The sequence below is a fragment of the Amblyomma mixtum genome, chromosome 3 (assembly GCF_055824585.1).
Source record: "Amblyomma mixtum isolate Tamu chromosome 3, ASM5582458v1, whole genome shotgun sequence".
NCBI classification, from domain to species: domain Eukaryota; kingdom Metazoa; phylum Arthropoda; class Arachnida; order Ixodida; family Ixodidae; genus Amblyomma; species Amblyomma mixtum.
The window spans coordinates 361866979-361883384 of record NC_143014.1 but is presented as its reverse complement, the minus strand read 5'-3'; the positions used below and the strand labels follow the sequence as shown (position 1 = coordinate 361883384).

The following is a 16406-nucleotide window of genomic DNA, read 5'->3' as shown; positions in this document are numbered from 1 at the left end:
GCATGGGAACACGTGTGCTGACTTCCAACTGGTTATTTATTAAGTACACCTAAAGTTATACTTTTCCCGCCAGAACACCCAATAAAAACAAAAAAAACAACAGAAAGCAACACTGCATCATTGCTGATTCCTATCTTGCTTTCCAGAAAGTACCCTCTCAATGAAGGCAGTTTCGCAGCTAGCAAGCGACACTGACGGTCTGTTAACGCATGCAGAACCCTCCTTATCAATGTGATAAGCTTCGACTAACTCTCTTACTGTTTGATCCTTCTGCTTGAGAATTACTGTCGTCTGATGGAGCAAAGCGGTGCACGTGTGTTCGGGTTGGGAAATGTGTAGAGCTAAAATTGAACCGGCTACCTCGGCCAATCAATTACTGTGCTCTCTCAGGTGGTCGTTCAGACATTGTCTTGTGTGACCGACAAATAATCCACCTCATTAATGGGGAATCCGGTATACACTGCCTTTGACGCAGTCGACCCTCCTTTCGGCGTATATTGTGGAACACACACCTCCGGCCCTACTCCATAGTAATGGGAAACGCCTTCGTTGCACGCCTCAGCACGTTGATTAATTTTTCTGCGAGGAGAAAACACAGCGTCGACTTTAAATTGTGCGCCCCATTTTTTTCAGGCGGTGCGGTATGGAGTGGATATAAGGAATAACGGCACTGTTCCGGTGCTTAGAAACATCGTTTTCCTGAAGAACACAATTGGTCTCCGATTTAATTTTAGAAACCATCCTTTCAGATATTGTCAGTAGTAAAATTTTGAAAAACACTAAAGTATATTCTGCCATAATACTGTCAAAATTATTTCAGCAATCCCTACAAGACGGTGAACTCCCAGATGACTGGAAATTGGGTAAGGTCAAATCAGGCGACGAACACCTTGCACTCAACTATCGACCAATATCATTAACGAGCATTCCTTGCAAGATAATGGAGCACGTCATCCTGTCTCACCTAGCGAACTTTCTTGAGTCATCTCCTTTATTCAGCTGTGCACAACATGGTTTTAGAAAATACTTCTCTTGCGAAACGCAATTAATAAGTCTTACGAGCAACATTAGCTTCATACTTGATCATGGCAACGAGGCTTAATGTATTTATTTATACTTTCGCAAAGCATTTGACACAGTGTAGCACAATTTACTTCTTTACAAACCAAATAAACTTAATATTGAACATAACGTGCTAAGATGGATTGAGAGCTTTTTCTAACCGATTGCAGTATGTACATGCTAATGGCTTTAACTCGTCATCCATTCCTGTGACCTCCGGCGTCCCACAAGATTCTGCCATAGGTCCTTTGCTGTTCCTTGTATATATTAATGACCTGCCTAACAATGTAACATCTTCAGTAGGACTCTTTGCGGACGACTGTGTCGTTTACCGCGAAATAAAAAATATGAATGAAGTTGAATTACTTCAAGCAGACCTAACCACTATCTCTATCTAGTGTTCACAATGGCAAATGACGCTTAATACGACTAAATGCAAAGTAATGCGATTTTCCAGTCGCGAAAATTCAAAACCCGTTGCCTACACTATTTCTACTTCCTTGCTAACACCCGTGGAATCTTATAAATATCTCGGCGTCATTCTAACATCAGATCTAACTTGGAAAGCACACGCCAGCTCTATCATAGCTTCCGCTAATCGCATGCTTGGATACCTAAAGCGCAATTTTTACTTTCAACCAGCCCCTGTCAAGCTTCTTCTGTATAAGTCACTTGTGCGCTCAAAATTAGAATACCCTAACTCTCTATGGGACCCTTTCACCAACACACTTATAAACGCCCTAAAAGCTGTGCAGAATAGAGCAGCGCGTTTTATTGTGCGCCGCTATGATCGTGCTTCCAGTGTCACCAAAATCAAAAATAGTTTGTCGTTAACCCCTGTTGCTCTGCGCAGAAAAATGTCACGTCTGTGTCTGTTTTTTAAAATTTACAACATGAGCTCTACTTTTAAAGATGCATTGATCACAACACCAACATATCTTTCATCCCACATCGATCACTCACGGAAAGTTGGCATTCCACGTTGCCGGACAACATCCTGCATAAATTCTTTTATTGCGAAAATATCGTCGGAGTGGAACCACCTACCACCAAATATTGTAGCTGCACAGGACGTTGATGAGTTTAGGACAATGTTGTCATTACATTATGGTTTACCATAGCCTCAATTGGTTCACTTTGTATTGAATATTGTGTATTTAGCTCTTCCTTTTTTCGTATGCACTCTATTTTATTTATTGTAGTGTGCCAACTGTGACAGGTTCCGCTACCGCCATGCGCCGACACTGCGCTGCGCCTGACGACGACGAAGTTATGCGCCAACACTACGCTGCGCCTGACGACGACGAAGTTGCCCCGCTCTCTTGGTGCTGGCTACGCCCGTCTACGCTGCCACATCCTGCACGGCGGTTCGGTCTCTTGAGGACGCCTAATAAACGCACCCCTACAATTGGTGGAGGTGCTGAGTTCGTCCCCTACCAACCTGGAACTCCGGAGCCGTACGCTGCCGCCTGTGTCAACCATGCCAGATGAGACTGCCCCAACACCGGCGGCCAGTTCAACCACCGTCATTTGTTCTGGCGCCATCCGGCAGCGTGACCCTGCCCTCTTCAGTGGGACTGCCGACCAAGATGTTGACGACTGGTTGTCATCGTATGAGCGAGTGAGCAGCTATAACAAGTGGGATGACACTATCAAGCTGAGTAACGTCATCTTTTATCTCACGGACGTGGCGAACCTCTGGTTTCGAAACCATGAGGCGGACCTACCCACTTGGCCCGTATTTAAGAAGAGCTTTGCGGAAGTGTTCGGCCGCCCTGCGGTGCGCAAGCTCCGTGCCGAACAACGCTTACGGGACCGCGCTCAACACACCGACGAGACCTTCACAAGTTGCATTGAGGACATCGTTGACCTCTGCAAAAGTGTCAACGCCGCCATGCCAGAAGCGGACAAGATCCACCATATCCTCAAAGGCATCGCTGACGACGCATTTCAGATGCTCCTCGCGAAAAATCCCACCACCGTCAGTGAGGTCATTAAGCTTTGCCAGAGCTACGACGAGCTCCGCAAGCAGCGCGCTTCTACACGGCGTGCCGGTGTCTGCGACGAAGCCCTCTCCACTCTGGCCCTGGGCGGTACTACTCCTGAGGACTCCCCTCTTCTCAACCAAATCAAAGCCTTCGTTCGTGAAGAGGTCGCTCGCCAGCTTTCCCTCATATCCCATTTTCAAGACCCCGCTCGCCAAGTTCCTGACTCGACCCCGTCTTTGGCTCCTACCATTCGCCGTGTCGTGCAAGACCAAGTCGCTGATCTGCTACCGTCCAGCCCTGTGCCCGCGCCTGTGACAGCACCCCTGACGTACGCCCAAGCGGTGGCCAGGCCACGACATACGCCGGCAACCGATTCCTACCAGGCCGCCCCTTCTTTCCGTCCTCCGCCGCCGTCTGAGCCCCCGTCTCAAGCTCCGTTTTCAAGGGTTCGCCCACATCCTACCAATCCCTGGCGTACTGCGGACAACCGACCCATCTGTTACGCCTGTGGTCTGCCCGGCCATGTCGCGCGGCTTTGCCGCCAGCGCCTTCCGCCTTCTCGACCTGACCTGCGCTCCTACCCGTACGATGCCGAACTATCCTCGCCGAGAGGGCCACCTGGTCCCCCCTTTGTTTCCCCTGATAGCCAAATTTACACCACTCGCCGATCGCCTTCCCCTCGACGCCGTTCCCCTTCTCCGATGCTGCGACGTTCTAGCTCCGCGCTTGAGGGAAACTAACAGCCGCAGTTCCGGGGGCAAGAACTGCGCTTGTTTCGAACTCCTCAAGTCCTCCGTGTCGTCCCGCTAATGTAATCGTAGTGTTCGTGGAAGGTGCCAAGGTTCTCGCCCTCGTCGACACGGGCGCTGCAGTATCTGTCATAAGTGAAGCTCTCTGCCGCCGACTCCGCAAAGTGACTACCCCAATTTCTGACTTCTCGCTTCGCACCGCCTCATCACAGCGCATTCATCCCTCAGCCGCATGTACGGCCCGTGTCCTCATTCAAGATGTTTTGTACACCATCGAGTTTATTGTGCTGTCTCACTGCTCACACGACATCATCCTGGGATGTGACTTCCTTTCGACTCATCGTGCCGTTATTGACTGCGCTCGAGCTGAAATCGCCTTTTCTCCGCTGTGTGACGCTTCCTTTTGCGACGTACCTACGCAGTCTGCCAAACTTGTGGTCGCGACTGATACCGACATTCCTCCGTTTTCTGCTGCCCTCGTGCCGCTCTCCTGTGTCGGCGTCCCTCATTCAACTGTTTTCTTCACGCCTTCCGAAACCGCTTCCCGCCATCCCTGCCTCCTGCTTCCCTTTGCTGTTCTGACGATCGACCATGGACAAAGTGCAATTTACGTCTCGAACCCATCTTCGTGCCCGTCAGCAGTGCTCCGAGGTGAATGCCTCGGGCGTATTGAAGAACTTGATTCCTGCCTTCCCTACCCTATTCTCGATACCACCGCTTCCTTCGATGTCGATGTGCTCAGCTCTTGTGATGTTCAGAATGATCCACCGCCCTCCGACGTCTTCCACCGTGCCATTGACGCCGACCTTCCACCCGCGCTACGTGATCAACTCGTCGCCCTCCTCCAGCGCTTCAGTTCTTCTTTCGATCTTCCTCAGACTGCCTTGGGCCGTACGTCTGTCGTTGTGCACACCATCGACACCGGTACACACGCCCCTCTTCGCCAGCGCCCCTATCGTGTCTCGGCTTCTGAGCGCCGCGTCATTTCTGATCACGTGGACGACATGCTCCGTCGGGGTGTCATACAGCCCTCCCACAGTCCCTGGGCGTCTCCTGTTGTGTTGGTAAAAAAGAAAGATGGTTCCATCAGGTTCTGTGTTGATTACCGCCGGCTCAACAACATCACACGCAAGGACGTCTATCCCCTGCCACGAATCGATGACGCCCTGGACTGCTTGCAGGGAGCTGAGTATTTCTCCTCGCTGGATTTGAGGTCAGGCTACTGGCAGGTGCCCATGGCTGACGCTGATCGCTCAAAAACTGCCTTCATAACACTTGACGGCTTATATGAGTTCAACGTCATGCCGTTTGGCCTTTGCAACGCCCCGGCAACTTTCGAACGCCTGATGGACACTATCCTTAGTGGACTCAAGTGGGAGAGTTGTCTTTGCTATCTCGATGACATCGTCGTGTTTTCTGCGGACTTTTCTTCTCATCTCATCCGCCTCGAGCGCGTTCTGACTTGTCTTACTGATGCTGGGCTCCAGATGAATTTGAAAAAGTGCCGCTTTGCTGCCCGACAACTCACCATTTTAGGACATGTAGTCTCTAAAGACGGCATTCTTCCGGACCCCGCCAAACTTCGTGCAGTTGCCGAATTTCTGAAGCCCACCTCACTGAAGCAGCTCCGTAGCTTCGTTGGCCTTTGCTCTTACTTCCGTCGCTTCATCTTGAATTTCGCCACGATCATCGCTCCTCTGACCCAGCTACTCGCAGGCAGCTCCAACCTCTCCGCTTGGACGCCTGCTTGCGACGACGCCTTCGACACCTTGCGCCGCCTTTTGGTTTCGCCTCCCATCCTGCGCCACTTTGACCCGACTGCGCCTACTGAGATCCACACTGACGCCAGCGGTATTGGACTGGGTGCCGTTCTCACTCAACGCAAACCTGGCTTCCGTGAATATGTGGTCGCCTACGCCAGTCGGACCTTGAGCAAAGCGGAGGCCAACTATTCTGTTACCGAACGAGAATGTTTGGCCATCATTTGGGCTATTGGAAAATTTCGTCCCTATGTCTACGGTCGCCCGTTCTGTATAGTAACCGACCACCATGCCCTGTGCTGGCTCGCCTCTCTCAAAGACCCGTCAGGCCGCCTAGCTCGCTGGGCTCTGCGATTGCAGGAGTATGACATTCATGTCATTTACCGCTCTGGCATCAAGCATAATGACGCGGACGCTCTTTCCCGCTCGCCGTTACCTAGTGCTTCATCGCCTGCTCCTGTGTCTGCTTACGACTTGTCCTCGCTTGCCACTGCCGACATGTCCACCGAGCAGCGGAAAGACCCTTGGATCGCCACTCTTATTAACTTCCTTTCGAGTCCTACGACTGATAATTCGTCCCGTTCCCTCTTACGTCAAGCCCGTCACTTTTCTATTCGGGACGGTCTCCTCTATCGTCGCAATTACCTGTTCGACGGACGCAAATGGCTAGTGATCCCCCGCCATCTACGCACCGACATTTGCGCCGCTTTCCATGCGGACCCCCAGTGTGCACATGGCGGCGTGTTGAAAACCTATACGCGTCTGCGTCTCCGATTCTACTGGCGTGGCATGTACCGCTTTGTTCGCCACTTTGTGCGATCTTGCCCATCCTGTCAACGGCGTAAATGTCCGCCTCACATCTCGCCTGCTCCACTGCAGCCGTTACCCTGCCCTGCAAGCCCGTTTGACCGCGTTGGCATAGACCTCTACGGCCCCCTCCCTCCCACTCCCGCTGGTCACCGCTGGATTATCGTGGCCGTGGATCATCTCACACGTTATGCTGAAACGTCTCCATTACCATCTGCCTCCGCTCGCGACGTGGCTTCCTTTCTTCTAAAGAACCTGATTCTTCGCCATGGTTCTCCTCAAGAACTGCTCAGCGACCGTGGACGCGTATTCCTGTCTGACGCTCTTGAGGCCCTCCTCAAGGAATGCCGCATTATCCATCGAACCGCTTCGTCTTACCACCCTCAGACCAACGGCCTGACCGAGCGTTTCAACCGAACCCTCAGTGACATGCTGTCCATGTACGTCGACGCCAACCACTCCAACTGGGACCAAGTTCTTCCCTTCGTCACCTACGCCTATAACACTGCGACACAAACCACCACTGGATTCTCTCCCTTCTTTCATCTGTACGGCCGAGAGCCCCCCTGCACGATGGATACTCTTCTTCGCTACCAACCCGACATTTCCGAGTCCACGCCACTGTCCGACGCTGCCAGGTACGCCGAAGAATGCCGCCAGCTTGCTCGCTCGTTTACCACGCAGACCCAGTGGCAGCAAAAACATGACCGCGACACTTCCGCGGCCTCTACCTCCTACCCTGCCGACTCCCTTGTGTGGCTCTGGGTGCCTCCCACAACTCCCGGCCTTTCGCGGAAACTGCTGCATCGGTATCATGGTCCCTACCGGGTTCTCAAGCAAACATCTCCGGTCAATTATATTGCTGAGCCTGTTGCACCCGCTGCGGACTTGCGTCGCCGTGGCCGCGAAACCGTCCACGTCGACCGACTGAAGCCGTACTACGACCCCTCTGTTCTTCCTTCCCCTTAAGACGCCAGGATGGCTCCTTTTCGCCGGGGGGAAACTGTAGTGTGCCAACTGTGACAGGTTCCGCTACCGCCATGCGCCGACACTGCGCTGCGCCTGACGACGACGAAGTTGCCCCGCTCTCTTGGTGCTGGCTACGCCCGTCTACGCTGCCACATCCTGCACGGTGGTTCGGTCTCTTGAGGACGCCTAATAAACGCACCCCTACATTATAGCTTTCTGCCATCGTATACAGTTGCTACGAATGTTTCTACAAATGGTGACATTCTACTACTTATCTTTGTGTTTACTTGCAACGTTTTTCGACTGTTTTTGTGAATTTATTCGTTTTGGTGTTGGTGCTCCTAATTAATCTTTTGTTTCGCTTTTTCGAATCATGTATTTTCTTGCAGCTCGTTTTCTTTTTGCGATCATGCGTATCATTTTTTGCAGGCATGTCTATATATGCGTTACCCTCCTTTTTGTGACTGTTTCATTTTATATCTATGTACCACTACCCTCAGTAATTCCCTGTGGGTCATGAGGGTATCGGATTAAATAAATAAATGAATAATCTCCCGATCTGCATCTCTGGAAATCTCCGTCATCAAGCCTGGTATTTTCGCCTTTCACAGTTTCCTCGATCAGATGGAAGCATGGCTTGCTGGGAGCGGCGCGAATGCAAGATAGGATGATGCCATCGTTTACCAACTTGGAATTCCCTGGCTGGAAACTGAGTAAGTGCTTGCCTGAGCGTGGCGAATACATCCAGCAAACGTGGCTAGATTCATGCCTCAGTCTTATATTCTACATTCCTATATTCTCCCTCCTCAGTCCTATATTTTCAAGCATAAGGATCAAACACAGAGTTGGTCCAAGCATATCACATTGATGACGGGGGTTTTCCATGCTTTAGCAAACCTTCAGTGTCACTGGTTAGCCACGAAACTACCTTGGGGTCGTGGTCGCCACCTATGAACTTAATAGTGGCGCCCTCTTAAGCTGAAGCGCAGGTAGGGGGTTTGGAATAAATCACTTTGTGTTTGGTCCTGGAGCGGAGTGGTCGCCTGGCTCTCTCTTTCTCACGGCCTCCCGGCAAGACAGCACGGGAACGCCCACGCAACATGGTGTCAGAAGTGACAGCAGCGTGAAAAATAAGTCTTAAAAGCAGCTCTCAATGACCGCCAACGGCGAACAGGTGCTCCCGGAAAGCGCCAGCAGGCCCAGTGGCTAGGCCTCACTCTGCAGCCGCCAGACGCGTTCGACTTCTTCTGCAACCCTGCAAGTTGGTCTTCATGGAAGTCTCGCTTCGAGGACTATGCCGCTGTCTCCGGACTACGGAACGCTCCGCAAGACGTGCAAGTACGTACGCTTCTGTACTGTATGGTCTAGGAAGCTCGCTCGCTGCTAGACACCTTTTCACTCGACGCTGCCGAGTTAGCCTCCTACGACGCAGTTGTCAAACGCTTCACGGAGCACTTCGTGCATCCCTGTCATGAGCTCTATGAGTCGTCTCGCTTTCACAAGCGCGTTCAACAACCTGGCGAGAGTGTCGACGCATTTTACGCCGAACTGTTCAAGTTATTCACACGTTGCAACTACCCGTCACCGGCGGTGGAAGAACGCTTGGTCCGGGACAGGTTTGTCGTTGGATTGCTTGGCACGCGTCTCTCCGATAAGCTTTGCTGCTCCCCGAAGCTAACTCTAAAAGAAGCTTGGACGCAAGCGCGTCAGTCCGAGGACGCGGACAAGGAACGTTCACTCGCACAGGCCACCTCGCAAAGCATAGTCAATATTGATGCTGCGACTCGGAAGTTTTCGCGACGGCCGGTCGACGACAGAACACGCTCAATGGACGTGAAGTCGGAACGCTATCGTGACACTCCGGTCTGTTTCTTCTGCGGCCGCGCATATCATGCACGCTCAGAGTGCCCGGCAAAGAGCTCTATCTGCATCAGCTGCGGTAAGAAAGGTAATTTTGCTGAAGTTTGCCGCTCCAGGAAGCCGAGGCAGGCCAAACTCAATGCTATCCAAATGTATGCTCTCGAGACGCCACCTAAAGCCAAGCATGTGGATATCACAGTCGACAACTACACAACTCAGTTCAAAGTAGACTCGGGTGCCGAGGTTTCTGCAGTTCCAAGTTACTTCCCCGGAGTCCCGGCTGAGCTCGCCAAGGTAGACGCTACTATTACATCACTCTTAATCTTGTTCCACTTATGTTCCACATAAAATGAGTCAGCTCACCAGTTTTACTGGAACAAGGAGGATTTTATCTGGATCACGCTTAATTATGTGGAGCAAAAAGAATTTTTCATTTATATTTGTTTTTCTTTATGTGGAACAGGCGGTCCCGCAGCGAACCATGCAGGTTTATGTGGAACTTGCTGGTTGTTGAACTTATTTTGATCCGCTTATTTCTCACACGTTCCACATAAGATCTCAGACCGCACGTTTGTACGAATTTTGTACGTTGCTGCATTGCAACCTTTGTCTCCACCCCGCAGTGTAATGCCTCACGAGGATACTGTTATGGGTCAATGCGCTGCTATATTTGCATGAGAGAACAGCAACCAAAGGATACAGCCACAGCGGCCAAGAGGCATATAAGTTTATTTCGTTGTTATTCGCACAACAAAAAATTATGCCCCATTTTCTAGCTGCACGAACTCGACATCACAAAGTGGGCGCTTGAATGGAAGAAAAATTACCGATGTTGAAAAAAATGCATGAATTAAATTTTGGAAAATATTTTCCAAGTGAGAATAGCTCCGAAGAGTCGCCTTCAGTTCCGTGAGTATAAGTATGAATTAGACAGTTAAGATGGGAGACAAAAACATAATTTGTACCTCGAACAAAACCTAAATGTGTGAAAGAGCTCTTTCGGTGCCTTGCGGATTCGGTTTTGACGAATACACAATATTATTGGCTCATTAAGGCGAAAGCCTTTAATGCCTCCTCGTTGTCGACAAAAGGTTGTCCGCAGAAGCTTATCAGCAGAGGTGTCATGCTTTTGACGGGTGTCCACCGAGATACGCGAGACAGTTACTGCATAATTTCCTTTCCTCAAATACAATGTTCATTTTCTTCATTACGGCCCCTCTTGCTCTTTCTTCTTTCACTCCCACATCCTCCCTTCCTGTACGGTGCGGTTCCGGTGTCCACCGAGATGACAGAGAATTACTGCGCCATTTCCTTCCCTCTTAAAGCGTTGCGTTCAAAGGGGAAGGCATCGAGCCGAACGGGTGGTGGGGTTCCGTGGACTCCCTGGCAGCGCTGCAACAAGCGGTCGCGTTCAACCCTTGAAGGCGAAGCTTAGGCGTCATTGGCTAGCAGCTAATTCGTAGTTAGTAATTCATCAATAATTAGCCATTAATCAGTAATTTGTCGCTACTTACAGTAATTAGTACTTAATTATGTGTGACGTCATCCAGTGGTGACTTCACCAGTGCCTCAGAGGCAGTCAAAGTGGTTCGGTAAACGCTTTCGCCTCTACACACTTTAGACAGTCAAAGTGCCCACTGAATTTTTTTTACGCCAACTACCCTAAAGAAACATAATTTGGAATTTGCCAAAATGCTGCAACTAAAGCCAGATTCCAATCTGTCCCATTCATGTTCTGGCCCTTCAAGGTTGTACTTTTTTTCTCGGTATTGTAACGCACATATATAGGCATGTATGATACAATTGTATAGTCAGTTGGTACACCGAATCAACTGTTCTGATACCATCGTTAGTGGAGCGGAGTAGAAAATGATTTTCAAATGCTCATGATCACGAGGCATCATTGTGCTAAGTGGTCGATCTCCAGACATAAAACTGGCCATGTTGCAATCATAAACTTCACAGATGTGCTCCACAAATTTCATACACGCTCTACCGAGGGGGAGGGGGGGGAGACTCCCATAAACATATACGCCACTAGAATCGTTTTCACTTAGAGTTGTGGATCGATTCGGCCTCGCCATACAATCAACAACAGCCACGGTTAGCTTCGTTGGAAGAGCGACTGCCCCGCAGATAATGGTGGTCCCGGGTTCACTTCCTGTTCAGGACTGAATTTTTGAAGCGAAAGCCAGGTTTTCAAGAAGGCAACACCACTGAGTTTATCCTTGAATTTCCCTTATTGGTTGGGAGAGGTCATGTGACCTACTGACGTCATCACAATCTGCCCTCCGTGGCAGGTGGCAACTGCCCCATTGGACTGTGAGCAACCTCCTTACCGTGGTAGGTGGAGATTAAATCGATTATTGGTTTGGTTTGGTTTGGTTTATGGGGTTTAACGTCCCAAAGCGACTCAGGATATGAGGGACGCCGTAGTGGAGGGCTCCGGAAATTTCGACCACCTGGAGTTCTTTAACGTGCACTGACATCGCACAGCACACGGGCCTCTAGAATTTCTCCTCCAAAGAAATTCAAGCGCCGCAGCCGGGATCGAACCCGCGTCTTTCGGGTCAGCAGCCGAACACCGTAACCACTGAGCCACCGCGGCGGCCTAAACTGATTATTGGCCGAGAGGCCACGTGACCTTTTAACTAACCAGCGACACAGAGTCGCAGGCTTCTCCAACTTCGGCCCTGGACGCGGAGATGTTTTCAACTGAGAAGGAGCGCCGGAAGATGACTTTGTGATCAGACTCAGCGAGTGTGACGACTCGGCTACACGTGCATTTCATGGACGCTTTACCGACAATCCGTTCGGCAGTGTGCGTAGCATTTGTGAACGTAGCCATGCAAAGGAAGCTTTCGCTTCTCACCATGGTTAACCAAAGTTTAAACCACAGCTAGTTTCTCTTCAAGCATCAATTTTTTTTGCCTATTTTTTATTATTACTTTTGCCCCGTGCTTTCGCTGAATGTATTGAGGACGACTACTGCGCGAAATCATTCAACAAGAAGCGCATCATCTGCGTTGCTTGCTTTTGCGGCAGCTCAGTGAGATAACATTAGTGCTTTAATGCATCTGCATTGTATAATTACGATGTGGAAAATCTTCTGGACCATATTAAAAAAAACATTCACAGTACTGTGGTCGCAGAGCTGCATCAGATCTCTGGAAAAAGGTCTCTAAATGCGTAACGTACTTGCATGTCCGGTCACGCCACGAATCTTACTTGTTTTCTAATCTGCTCTGTTAAATTTCAAGACTATTTCACTTCTGAACATGACCAGGATAGCAGTTATTGACTGTACAAGATGCTTCCAAAAATTTTGAGTTGCTTTGTTCACGTGAATGTTTCATTACGATGAGGACCTCTTCCCGTCTTTCAGCGTCATATTGTGCTCTAGCTAATCAACGTCTTTTCTACGTCCACGGCCACAGCACATAAAAGGCCCCCTATACGCAATAAGCAGGGCACCTTGCAAATTCTCGTAACATTATATATAGGAGGTTAAAACATCAATTTCGTGTTTCGACTCTAAAGTGAAAGAGTTCCATATCATTGCAGCAGAAAGCTTGAATATTGTACAAATCCGTTGCTTTACACATCCGTCAATGTGACCGTAGCTTTCTTTTGATTTCAAACGTTTACCACGATACCCACACCCAAAGCGCAGCAGGGATCGGAAGATTACAATGCATGAGCATTACGCTCGAAGCAGCAGAAATCTTCAAGAGCCACTGACGCTCTTCCCAAGACCGCGGGACTGAACCATGGTAGCGGCGTGCGCATTTAGGTGCCCGCAAAATGCTAAAACAGCTCTATGCTACGCAGTTTTAGTGCATGTTACTGAGCCCAGACGGCAGAAATTACTTCCGCGCCATCAAAAAGTCGTCAACACCGCCCGCACACACAGCCCGTACGGAGCTCGGTAGGATGACGCAACTAACGCTTATGTGCATGCAACGACACCCGCCATGACCCGCGCCGACGGCCCCGGAAAAACATAGCGCCTTAGTAAAGAAAAGTTCCTCCCTTGTGAGAGCACAGTTTTTCTGCTCGGAACCATTAACACGACCACAGCGCCACCGCTTCGTCAACGGAGGCGCCCGCAGCGTTGATACAATATCTATCTCGCGCGCCACTGGCGGCGAGCTCCGTTAATTTTTGGGTTCGTTTTGTATTCCCCACTACGCCGCGATATTTGAGTACCTTCCGTCAAGAGTGGACGCCGTCTCCTTTGGATCGCTGGAAATTGCTAAAGGTAGGTGGTTTTTTCTTATTTACTCTATGGTTAATTAGTGGCGCATGTGTGTTTGATGCTCCTGCAAGGTTAGTCATTATGCCGCGCCTGTGGGTTGGAGCACGAACCGAGGGTTGGAAGATTTAAGTGCGCACATGTTCGCTACGCACGCGGGCAATGGCGTTGTCAGTTTTGCGGATAGCCCTCGCTGTTCTGCCAGGATCCTCCTATCGGTTGCTAAAGATATTCCAAGAAATTCTTTGTCAGCTATTGTCAGCTATTACTGCCGTACATTTAGGAAGGCTGTTCAGTTGTACGACGGTTATGTTTAAAGAAGCAGGAACTTCTAATTCCAAGGCCGGCGCCGTTCGCGGCCGTTGCGTTCCGCGCGCTTTTTTACGTGTGTGGTCCGGTTTACGCGCTCTCGTCATGGACCTTGTGAATTCGGGATCCGCGACAAGTTTTTGAACGAACTGGACTATGCACTATAGTTTCCTGTGGTTGTGAATTGCAAGTGCCTGTGCTGGGGGGATTTCAGTACTGGATTTCGAATTACGTTAACCTCGATCTGTGCATGTACCAAGCCTAGAAGGTGCCGGTCGACGAGCACTGAGGCATCGTTCTTGTTCTGAAGTATGTCTACTAGCTAATAGCATTGTTTATATTTGCTTCGTTAAAAAGTTAGTAGCTACGAAAAGGCGAGCGAAATGATCCTGTGCCGCAAGTTTGGTTGTATGGTATCTGGTTTAGTGTTCGTTCCTGTTGTAGCGAATGCGGTAGGAATCGTAGACCTGTTATATAGACGCAACGTAAATGTGATTTTTTTGCGTGCAATGGCATAATGAACCAGTTGTCAGGGCGATGAGGAAAATGTGATAAAGTTTATATCAATTTGGTGTATTGGTTGTCCCGAGACGCCTAGCATTGTCATCGTGCAGCGCGTTAGTGCAATGAGCCTCAGTTTCCTCCTTCTTTGTGAATGTAAATAGGACTAATTCTCCAGAGGTCATACTTTAGTGAGGAAGCCCAACACGGTAGTGACCTCCAAATTTGGCTATGGCCATTTCCAAAATTTGGTTCAGGCCACTCTAAAAATTTGACCTGGCCAATTTGCATCAAAATCAGTAACCAACCATAACTCACTTAGCCCGATGCAATGATTTCTAAATTTGGCTACGGTCATTTAAAAAATTTGTTCCAGGCAATTGCTGCAAGAGCCTGTGCTTTCGCTCTATAATCTGTTTAACAGAGAGTACCCCTCACAATTTTTGTTTAAATGTTGTCTCTTGAGCAGTTTTGTGCACAAATAACCCCTCATTGATTTCGTCTCGGTTTCGATTTCCTAGGTTATTAGTGGCTAGGTGCAAGGTTTAGTGAAAAATATTTTTTTTTCCTTTTTACTCTGCTTGCCTGTTTAAGGGTAAAAAAAAAATTCGTCCCGCAATCATAATGGACTTTTTACATTTCATACTTTTTACTCTTCCTAGGTGTAGTTGCCTCTGTTTACTCTCCATATATAGTAGGATACAACTTAAAAAATATCAGTTGCTAACGCTGTGCAGTTTATGTATTCTTTATTGTAGCCTCTCCCACTGTAAATTCTTGATGCTGTGGGTTCTTCGATAAATAAATGCACGCTGGAATATGTAAACAGAAAAAGAGGACAATTACGTCCAATATTCCTTTGTAGTGAAATTCGATCTTTACCTTCTTAAGACTACCATGTTGATGTTTGTTTGACAGCAAAAGATGAATTTATTGCCATTAAGATTGAATTTCAAATTTTCCTGCCGCTTTATTCAAAATCATCGCGTGTGCACCAAAGGCTTCATGATCACTGTTTTAAAGAGAAGTATGAAACGCCTAGCCTCCGGGAACAGTACTTGTCATAATTCTGATAATTACCCTTTACTTACGACTTCTGTCGTTAGTAGTGGCATCTCTCTCATTCTTGTGGTTTTTCTACCTTATAAAACTCTGTTCTCAGGCTAAAATATTTCAGGACACTTAAAGGGCAACTGACTACCCTCTGGTCGAAAATATTTTCTACCTCTCTGATAGCGAGGCGTCGTACCTGGAAGGCGCGGCCGCATATATTATTTTAAAAGACTCTTCGCCAAGCTACTTCGCCATGCTCCTCTCCTTTCATTCCCTCCTTGAGATTTTTCTCTCCGGCGCCTCGTCGAGTACGCTTCGCAAGGGAAAATCGCCATTCCTCCTCCGGTGTCTGGCGGAGTGCGTCACATGTCTACGTCATGGCCGCGCCTTGAAAAGAATTCTTTCATTGGTTTTTACTACCCGGTCTATTTGTAGGGGGGGGGGGGCACACAACACGCTGAAGCACACATTACTGGCACTAGTAATTAAAACCTTGTGGGGGCTTGTATGGAGGAAAAAAACTGAGGGAGCGCGCACGCAGAGGGCTCCCTCGTGGCGTGATCACGGCGGGGGGGGGGGGGGGGGGGGTGAACCGACTCTCTATTCTCTGTTTCACTATTTTTTTACTGTTTATGAGTAGGGTTCAAAACTGTCGCCGGACACTCCTTCCTCAGTTTTTTTTTCCTTCATGCGGGCTTCTAGGCAACTGCCAAAACGGAAGGCGCTGCGGAAAGCGTGCGCGACGACGCGACGCCCCGGCTACGCCCACCCTTCGCCCGTCAGTCAGAACGATGCACCAATGGAATGCCTTTAGCGAAAATTTTCTGTATGACGTCAAACCAAAGGCTCGGGAGCCAGAGTAGAGGACGAGGACGTTTGCTTGTGGAAGGAAAGAACGAGCGGGCTTTGATTTCAATTTTTACAGCTTTTCGGGGCACTCATGGCTGCAGTATTTTGCAGAGGTTATTTTCGATGCCTCATCTATGCAGTGGGCTTGTTTTTTAAAAATGTCCAGACCCTACTCAGTTGCCCTTTAAGACTGCCCACGTGTTATGAAGGTGAAAGCTTCCTATGGTATTGCAGTAATGTCGTG

The 16406-nt window shown here is 49.2% G+C and overlaps 1 pseudogene; it reads left to right on the top strand.

Annotated features, from left to right (window-relative positions):
* The first annotated feature begins 8002 nt into the window (after positions 1-8002).
* On the top strand, positions 8003-9709 carry LOC149356569 (uncharacterized; annotated as a pseudogene).
* Positions 9710-16406: the final 6697 nt, after the last annotated feature.